Source organism: Panthera onca, unplaced genomic scaffold, assembly GCF_046562875.1.
Source record: "Panthera onca isolate mPanOnc1 unplaced genomic scaffold, mPanOnc1 haplotype 2 h2.h2tg000174l_path, whole genome shotgun sequence".
Taxonomy (NCBI): Eukaryota; Metazoa; Chordata; class Mammalia; order Carnivora; family Felidae; genus Panthera; species Panthera onca.
In genome coordinates, this window is record NW_027675830.1 from 1 (window position 1) to 6,530 (window position 6,530).

The 6,530-nt window shown below is 36.6% G+C and overlaps 1 long non-coding RNA gene across 1 annotated transcript; it reads left to right on the forward strand.

Annotated features, from left to right (window-relative positions):
• Positions 1-1,726: 1,726 nt before the first annotated feature.
• On the forward strand, positions 1,727-5,738 carry LOC145715212 (uncharacterized). The gene is made up of 3 exons (XR_014137225.1): positions 1,727-1,867; positions 2,201-2,269; positions 5,685-5,738. It is a non-coding gene; the product is annotated as an uncharacterized LOC145715212 (long non-coding RNA).
• Positions 5,739-6,530: the final 792 nt, after the last annotated feature.

Below are 6,530 nucleotides of genomic sequence, written 5' to 3' on the forward strand. Positions count from 1 at the left end.
ATTTTTGGGACAGAGAGAGACAGAGCATGAACGGGGGAGGGGCAGAGAGAGAGGGAGACACAGAATCGGAAACAGGCTCCAGGCTCCGAGCCATCAGCCCAGAGCCTGACGCGGGGCTCGAACTCACGGACCGCGAGATCGTGACCTGGCTGAAGTCGGACGCTTAACCGACTGCGCCACCCAGGCGCCCTAAAATATTTTCTAATTTACCTTGTGATATCTCATTTGAAACATGAGTTATTTAGAAATGTACTATTTAGGGGCACCTGGGTGGCTCAGTTGGTTAAGTGTCCAACTTCGGCTCAGGTCATGATCTCATGGTTCCTGGGTCGGAGCCTCGTGTCGGGCTCTGTGCTGACAGCTCAGAGCCTGGAGCTGCTTCGGATTCTGTGTCTCCCTCTCTGTCTGCCCCTCTCCCACCCACGCTCTGCCTCTCTCTGTCTCTCAAAAATAAATCAACATTAAAAAAATTAAAGAACTATATTATTTAATTTCCAAATATTTGGACATGTGCTAGGGATCTTGTTACTGATTTCTAATGTAATACACCTTGGTCAGAGAATTTATTTCGTACAATTTAAATTCTTTTAAATTCATTAAGATTTGGTTCAAAGACTAGCATGTGGTCTACCTAGGTGAATATTCCATGTGCACTTGAAAGAATGTATATTCTGTAGTTGTTGGGTAGTGTTCTATAAATATCATTTGGTTAGATTGTTTGCTAGTTTTGTTGGATATTCTAATTTCTGATTCTTTTTAAACATTAAAATTTTTTTTGTTTTAATATTTATTTTTGAGAGAGAGAGGGAGGGAGGGAGGAGAGAGAGAGAGAGAGAGAGAGAGATAGAGAGAGAGAGAGAGAGAGAACGAGCAGGGGAAGGGCAGAGAGAGAGGGAAACACAGAATCCAAAGCAGGCTCCAGGCTCTGAGCTGTCAGCACAGAGCCCAACACAGGGCTCTAACTCATGAACTGTGAGATCGTGACCTAAGCCAAAGTCAGACACTTAACTGACTGAGCCACCCAGGCGCCCTTAATTCTTCCTGATGTTTATTCTAGTTGTTCTATTAATTACTAAGTGCAAGATTTTCAAATCTGCAGTTCTGATTATGGGTTCATGCATTCCTCCCTTTAATTCTGCAAGTTTTTGCTATATTTGGAAGGCTCTTGTTAGATGCATGCACATTTGATATTGTTGCAAAATTTAATGTATATGACCTTATGAAATGTACTTTGTCTGTTGCTCTCTTTTGTCTTATTTTTGCTGCTCTTCTGTTTCTTTCCCCCAGTTTCCTTACTTATATTTATACATTTCTGTGTACCTATTGTCACCTATTTTAAATTATTGTAGGTACATAAATAAATACAAATACTGCCTTTTCTCTTAAGTATAATTTTATATCTTGGGAGATTTTTTTCCCCACTTTTTTTTAAATATAAAGGAGACGGGTGTCTGGGTGGCTCAGTCGGTTGAGCGTCTGACTTCAACTCAGGTCATGATCTCGCGGTCTGTGAGTTCGAGCCCCGTGTCAGGCTCTGTGCTGACAGCTCAGAGCCTGGAGCCTGCTTCAGATTCTGTGTCTCCCTCTGTCTCTGCCCCTCTCCAGCTCATGCTCTGTCTTTCTCTCTCTCTCTGTCAAAAATAAATAAACATTAAAAAAAATTAAAATATAAAGGAGAAACATGAAAATTCCTTTCTAACTGAAGGTGATTATCTCTTCCCAGGAAATAAAAATCAATTTTACAACATCAACATTTACAAAAATGAACTTAAAGACATTCCTGTACTTCAGCAAAATTTAAATGCCATTGGAATCTATCTAACAGATGATAAAATAAAGGAGACTTTGGATAACACTAATCCTAACGGTGAGTAATTATTTCAATTTAAAATAACAAATTTTGCATATTTCAGAAGTTTCACTCTAAATGCCAAAGGAAATATACTGCCATATATCTTTTAAAAGAGAAATTAAAAGTTGTTTCTTGTCTATCAATTTACGGGTTTTTATCAGAGGAATTGATGTTCAAAGTGCATCTCTGACAGCTTTATTTTAGGTCTATTCTGCATATCACATGTGTCACAATAGGATTACCAGTCCTCTCCATTATTTTTGTGTTTATAGCTCTGGTGTTATAACATCAAATGGTCCTTTTTACAATAATACCTAAATTCTTTCTTTTTTTCTTTTTTAAAAAAAGATGAAGTGGTGAGTTTTAAGGATTTCATCAGAGAATTGAACAACAGTGATGAATTTATCGAGTGCCACAGTAAGTATGAAATTCAAAATGCATATGAACAGAAACTTCATTTTTGGGGGTTGGTGTATGTATAGGTATGTGTGTATATAGACTTTATATATACTCTACCAAACCCCCCTTTTATGCATTTTCTCATTTAAACTCAGTTCATGTTGTAAACTCTAGGTTTTCACACATAGATGCATATTTTCCATACTGTAATATTCTTGAATTATTTAAAAAAATTTCTGTTGTCTCTCTTTCTTCCTTGTCATGTGTTTTATTGCTATATTCTTTCTTTTGTCCTCACTAATGCTGATGGGGTTATCCATCTTATAATCAAAGTAACAGGTTTGCTTTTTTAAATCACATCTAATGACTTTTCCCCTCTGTATTCTTATCTTTCTTGTTTATTTCTTCATATATATATTTTTTTACATTTGCTCTCTATCTCCTTGTGAAAAACACTGGCTAAATGCTTAACTTTTTTCGGTTTGTTTTGAAATTTCAGCACAGTTCTATCATGGGGACACTAAAAACAGCCTTGGACCACAGACATTGAGATTGAGAACTGTAGTCCTAAAACTGGGGTTTTAAAAGAAGTATTGAAATAAGTGGATTCTCTCTAAATAATCTGTACTTGGAATGCAGTTCCACTCACTATCTCAGGATAAGTTTGGTGGGAACCTTGACAAATTAATGCTATATTCATTATAGAAGATTATAGATCTATGAATAGCTAAGACCCTTTTGGGAAAAAAAAAGATAAAGATCTTGCTTTGTCACATGTTAGTACATAGCATAATGCTGTTTTAATATAGACCTGTGAAAATAGACCAGTGCATCACAATATGGAACCCAGTAGAGACTTCTATTAATGGGAACTCGGAATGTGATAGAAATGACATCATCAGTTAGTGGGGGAAAAGATGTATTATTTAGCTTCTGATTTGAGAAAATTGCCTTACAATGCAGAGAAAATGAAGTAGAATCCCTATGTCATACCATATACAAAAATAACCTTCAAAGAATCAAATGAATGTTAAAATGGATCTCAAAGATTAAACTATAAAGCTGTTGGAAGAAAATGCAAGAAAAACTATTGTGCCTTGTGGTTATGGATGCCTTCTTAAAGATGTTACTCCCCAAAAGCACAACCATGGGGTAAAAAAGGATTTGATCACATCAAAATTAAGGATTTCTGGTAAATGAAGGACTCTAAAACATGTAACAGACTGGAAGAAGATAATTACAAGATAACTAACAAAAAATTAATATCTCAAATATAAGGGAATTCTGCAAATCAACAGTAGAAAGAAAGAAATCAATTGGAAAAATAAGTAAGGATATAAGACTTAGTATACAGGAGGAGAAACCCACATAGCTAAATATGTGTATGAAGAGAGTTGGCAATACTCACAAATTGCTAGTGAGTAGGTAAAATGGTACAGCATTCCAGATTGCAATCTAGCAGTACTTGTCAAATTCAGTATGCATATTTCTTATGATCCAATAATTCTATTGTCAGATAAATAGCCCAGAGAAGTTTCTTGTAGAGACATGTACAGGGATGCTCCCTGCAACATTATGGGAGGGAAGAAATGAAAACAATCTATGAGTCCATGATTTGGGAAATGGTTGAATAAAATATGGTCCATACATACACGTCATAACAGTAAACTAGATTTACATTTGCACCAGAGAGAGACCTCAGTAATAATACGGTTCCATGAAGAAAGGAAAAAATGGAATACGTGTATAACAAAGAATGCTTTATATAAGTTGGATTTCTACTAATGCCCATAAAACACAACCATATTTATATCTATTTCCAGGTAAACACTGAATTCTAAATAGATAAGATTGAAATAGACGGATTGAAAGAAATTGAGAAAGAGATTGAGATTGAAGTGACAATATTAACAAAGTTGACTTCAGAAACAGATTAGAGTACTCTGTATGCTAAAAACATACACATTCTTTTCAAATACTTATGGAATATCCACAAAAATAGATGATGTATTTAAGCCACAAATAAAAATTTCAGTGAATTCTGAAAATCAGAAGTCATTCAGACCACATAGTCTGACCATGATGTTGTGACATTAAAATTATTTGTGAAAGAAAGGAAAAGTGTTGCTTTTAAGATGAAAAACAAATTGCCTTGTAAGTAATTCCTTGGTGGAAGAATAAAAGAAACCTGAAAGATTTTAGAAATGATGACAGTGAAAGCACTATGTATCAAATCGTGTAGAGTGTGACCAAAACAATCTTACAGGATATTTTATAGCATTAAATGCTTTTATTAGAAAACAAGAAATATCAAAAATAATTTATCTTTTTTTAAGTTTATTTATTTTCGGAGAGAGAGTGCATATGACGGGGGGGAAGAGCAGAGAGAGAGAAGGACAGAATCCCAAGCAGGCTCCTTGCTGTCAGCGCAGCTGACATGATCATGACCTGGGCCAAAATGAAGAGTGGGACGCTTAACCGACTGAGACACCCAGGCGCCTCCAGAACAATTTATCTTAAACGTTCAGTTTACAGAGCTAACCAGCAGCATAAACAACAAAAGAGCAGTACAATCCCCCTGAAAAGTGCTAGTCAGGAGCTAACAAAGTGGAAAGTTGAAGTTAGTGAAATAGAACACACACACACACACACACACACACACACACACACACACGCACTTATCCATATAACCAAAAGTTGGTTCTTTCAAAAGACTAATAAAGAACTCTTTAGGAAGTATGATGAAGGGGAAAAAATAGGGAGGACATAATAAAGAAGACAGTTGTAACTTGGATACAAGGGAGATTAAAAGATATAAATGAATAACACTTGAGTTAGTAAAGCAACAAATTATTGGCATGTCATCAACAACACTGTCATTCTTTCCAAATGTTTAGATAAAGACAGAAAGGGCTGCCTTTTTTTAAATGTTTGTTTATTTATTTTTGAGAGAGAGAGAGTGAGCGAGCATGAGTAGGGAAGGGGCAGAGAGAGAGAGTGCCAGAAGATCTGAAGCTGGCTCTGCGCTGACAGCACAGAGCCTGATGTGGGGCTCGAGCTCACAAACCGTGAGATCAAGACCTGAGCCAAAGTCAGACACTTAACTGACTGAGCCACCCAAGTGCCCCCTTTTGTTTCCCCATCATGGCACTATTTTCTTAGAGATAATTTTGGTATTTTGTTGTTTTGTTTACCTTCCTGTGTTGAACTAGTAAGGTAAACTATTTCAGTGTGTCTTGTTTTCTGATATAAGCATTGTAAACCTATAAATGTTGTAGAGCTTTCAGTTTGGAGAATATTTCAGAGAGGCAAAATCTCTCAAGACTGGGTATTCTAGAAAATGAATACATCTCACCCAAATCAAGTTGTTATGTGCTTCTCTGGATAGACTGACCAACTAGATATCTTTGTATTTTGTCATGTCTCTGTTTAGGAATAGAAGATGCATGTAACGTTGTTAATAGTGTCTTTGATAGGAAAGTTGAAGTTACAGACCTTTTATCTGCGTTGGAGGGCCTGGAGAAACCTTTAAATGAAGAAAAACCTGAGGTGTTACTGAACTCTGAAACAGATGGTGAGTTCTTGAGTTACCTCTCAGTTTTCCTGTTTAGACTATACGTGTTCATGCTGGCTCATTTTTTTTTTTTTTTTTTTTTTAAGAATACTAATACCATAGGTTTAGGAAGATTGTTATGGGACTGCTATGTTTATAAACTGGTTACTGAGAATTGTTGTAACCCTTTTGGAAAGTGTGTGGATACTCTTCTTTATTTGGAGAAGACTAGTAGAAACAAGTACTGTTTTTATCCAGGTTTTAAAATCAGATACTTCTTGGGGTGCCTGGGTAGCTCAGTCAGTTAAGCGTCCAACTCATGATTTTGGCTCAGGTCATGATCTCACGGTTTGAGATCACGATCTCACAGTGCTCTGCACTGACGGACGGAGCCTGCCTGGGATTCTCTCTCTCTCTGCTCTCTGCCCTTCCCCTGTTCTCTCCCTCTCTCTCTTCCTCCAAACATAAATAAATAACCATTAAAAATGTTTAAAAAGATGTTTCAAACATTTTAAAAAATAAATAAAATCAGATACTTCTTTTTTAAAGATTTTTAAAAATGTTTTTATTTATTTTTGAGGGAGAGAGAGTGGAGGAGGGTCAGAGAGAGGGAACACAGAGTCTGAAGCAGGCTCCAGGCTCTAAGGTGTCAGCACAGAGCCTGACACGGGGCTCAAACTCATGGACCACGAGATTATGACCTGAGCCGAAGTCAGACGCTTGACT